The following is a 3483-nucleotide window of genomic DNA, read 5'->3' as shown; positions in this document are numbered from 1 at the left end:
TGTTGGTGTCAAGGGAAGCAACCGTGTTGGCGCAGTCGGCGTGCTCCTACTGTTGGTGGTCGTCAGTGGCGGAGCTAGACCAGGAAGACGGGGGGGGGGGGCAAAGAGAAAAAACAATTTCTAGGGGGTGCAAAATCTCTATTTTTCCAATCCATAAATCTCTTGCCTAATTATTGTGAATCATCAATTAACATTACAGTTTGCACAAACATGCCATTAGTGATGAATATACTCTATTGCTGTTGTGCGAGAAAGTTCATTTTAGCTGCTGCTTTAGTCTCAACACCTGAATATCTTGGTTCAGAAACAGCTTGACAAGCAAAACATGCTGGAAAGAAAGTAAATTATTCTACTATAGGCAGAAAATTTGAAATTGGTCCATTTTATTGACGCAGAGTCAACAGCTTGACAAGTTGGAAAAAAAGTAAATTGATTCTACTCAGCAAAAAAAATTGAAATTGCTCCATTTGTCAGCATATCAAAATTTGGATTCATGTAACTTCAGAATTTTCTATTAATAGCATGTTCTTATCTTTAAGATGAAAACTATGAAGGTCTCTTCAAATCTGCATCAAGTACGTACTTTGCTACATACATATATGGAGCTTGCCTCAGATTACCGGTAAAACATCACAAGCAATATTGCAGTGGGAGGTACCGCGAAACAACCACAATGCTTTTTGACTTGATCCAGGCTCTTTTAGATGTGTAACCACAACAACAGAATCGGTGGCACTAAGCAGGCCGCCGAGCAATAACAATGTTTTCCCAATTCCAGTTATATGTAAAAGTAAGCTGCGACAAATGAACTAGCTCTCAAAGTATTAAAGCTGATGGATGGTAATTCATCCATTTTAATTGTAAGTGCAAACCTCGAGAGCAGTGCCAAGTAAAAATGTCAACATTAGCATGCCAGGACTGACAAGTAAGATCTGTGCGCCATGCATTTCTTCATAAATCATATATGCAGCTGTTGTGTTCTTTATTTGACCTTTGTGCCTAATGTTTGACCTGGAAAAGATGATATCATTTCTGACTTTGCAATTCTCATCTCAGGATCCAGTAGTGGAGGGGAGTAGCGCATGCCGCCTTTAGGAGAGCCCGGGGCTACAATGATCACAGCATGTGCACCAGCACTATCAGGTGAGAACACCGGTCTAAGAAAGGATGTTGATGTACCTGACATTCTGTTAATCCCTTGTATGATGTTTGCGAAATAATTGTTTGTAGCTGTGGAATCAAAATCAAGATTTTAGTGATGCTACCTCGTTTGCACAGATCAATTCCCCCATGCTTCTCATCGATGATTTCAGTACTCCAAAAAAGAAACAATCATTTTCTCAAGAGGTATCTATACTGCTCACAACCTACAATTCTGTTGAATGTGCATTGCATCTGGCTAATATTAGTTAAATTTTAGTTTGCTTCGAAATATATTAGAGTACTAGATGTGACAGAAAAATGAGATCTCACAAGTAAATAGCATGTAGTATTTCAGATCTATATGGTATCATGATTGGGACACATGGTCCATGGTATTAAACTTACAATTTGTGTTACAGTGTTCTTTGTATAAGCCATAGTGTTACCAATCATTCTTCCATGACATGAGTCAATCTGCCATCTTGTTCATTTATATTTTTCCTGTGCTGTTGGTAGTTTTATTTTTATTACAAGGTATAATATAATGCATACCAAATTCTTTGCTTACAGCTATCGAATTTGAATATAATCTGCATCTGCAGGGCATTCATAAAACTCCCCTTTAAACTCCCTTTAAATTGCTCGATGCCACTTGTTTGTCGTTCTCATTTATGCTTTTAATTAATCCTTGAAATTGTAATATGTTGATCATAGGTCTATGCATGCTCGTGCAAGCTTTAACCTCGCGTGAAACTGGAGCCTATGTTCCTATTTTCTGAAGGTACCAAGATTTATTTTGTGCATGCCCAATATGTTTGTAACCATGTCCAAGTCCTTATGATATGGGTATAGTCAAATTTGTAATTGTAACACTCTCTAACCTTCACCACTATGAAACTTTTATGGGCTAGTTTTTATGCAAGCAGATAAGGTCCATCCAGTGGTATAAACATATGCGTGTTATGCTGATCTCTTGCCAAAAAAGAGTTTTAATGTTGTTCGTTTTCTAACATAATCTGTAATGGAATAATGAATATGAGGCAACAAATATTTGTATTGTCTCTGTTAGACATCTCCTGCTATTTCGTAGTTGTTTCTAACTAAAACCTATTTATTTCGTGTTCTTAGCTAGGTAGATTGAACTGATAGAGGTATAGGAGTCCATGGAGGTTGTCATCTCTTACAGCAGATGAAGCTCGATTACCAGGAAGCACTAAAACAGGAGGCAAACTGATAGATATTTCTCTCATGTACTATCGAGATGCTTGTTGGGCAGCGATAATTTCAGTCCTTAACACTTGGTCCTGCTGGCCATGTACTAAAAATGATCTATGTATATGTCTCTTGTGTTATGTTCTCATGTGCTCAAATACTATTTCGGTCCTTAAGTTGCTCATGCACTCGGATACTTCCATTTGACGTGTATATGTATATGGGATGGCTTAGTTCTCCTTTGTGCTGAAATATTTGTGATACATATAGACGCTTTTTAGTAACCAAGCTGTCCAATTCTCTTGAAAAATTAGTGATGTCTCAAAGGACAAAATAGACACTTAAATGTGTATGAATTTCATGAAGTAAATATTTATAAATATTTTGTATCAAACTAAGAGGAGATGGGCATCAACACGTGTATAGCTGAAAAGGCTCGATTTTCATGAAGATTCAAGGTCTATACTGCAAATGTGTTGTTTCATATGTAACTATTGACAAGGGGTTTTCTGTGAAACGTACATTAAGTGGTTCAGACCCCTCCACCTAAATCTGTATCATTCATCTTCAATCCAGTGGTCCAGGATGGTTTTTCTACTTTTGCACTGGATGCTCAGATTCTATTGTAGTCCAGCCCAAGTAAACCCAATTGGCACTGTTGGATCCAGAGGGGAGTTGTAAGCTAAGCCAAGACAAATTAGCGTAGGAGACCTATATAGATATGAGCTACTACTAGATCCCTACCGATTTAATTACTACGAAACCTGATATTACGAGCTAAAGAAAGTTAACTCTGGATGATCCATCGAGCGCACGAGGAAGTGATCCTCCATCCAGTTAAGGGTGTGTTTGGTTGCAAGGGTGGTCATGAATGGGTTGAGATCGTTCAAAAAATATACATGTTTGGTTATAAAGCACATGAATGGTTCAAGTCAAAAAAAGAGAATATGCCTTGAAGATCCTGAATCGTTCCACTCAACCAAATCGGTCGAATCAAATGACCACCCATTGCATGCATGACTGGTGGTCCCGTCCTAAATAATTAGCTCATCTCTTATATTCAGCCAAACGCATGAATTGAATGGTTCAATCCCAAATAAATTGGACGGTCCCAACCCATTCATATGA

At 38.0% G+C, this 3483-nt stretch overlaps 1 long non-coding RNA gene across 2 annotated transcripts; it reads left to right on the top strand.

Annotated features, from left to right (window-relative positions):
• The first annotated feature begins 1044 nt into the window (after nt 1-1044).
• LOC123081687 (uncharacterized) lies at nt 1045-2440 on the top strand. Of its 2 annotated transcripts, XR_006438767.1 has the most exons (4): nt 1045-1143; nt 1231-1347; nt 1858-1924; nt 2272-2440. It is a non-coding gene; the product is annotated as an uncharacterized lncRNA (long non-coding RNA). The 2 variants fall into 2 exon arrangements; XR_006438766.1 differs by lacking the exon at nt 2272-2440 and having other exon boundaries at nt 1858-2071.
• The last annotated feature ends 1043 nt before the right edge of the window (nt 2441-3483 follow it).

This window comes from Triticum aestivum, chromosome 4A (genome assembly GCF_018294505.1).
Source record: "Triticum aestivum cultivar Chinese Spring chromosome 4A, IWGSC CS RefSeq v2.1, whole genome shotgun sequence".
Lineage (NCBI taxonomy): Eukaryota > Viridiplantae > Streptophyta > Magnoliopsida > Poales > Poaceae > Triticum > Triticum aestivum.
This window is presented reverse-complemented; position numbering and strand designations above follow the sequence as displayed.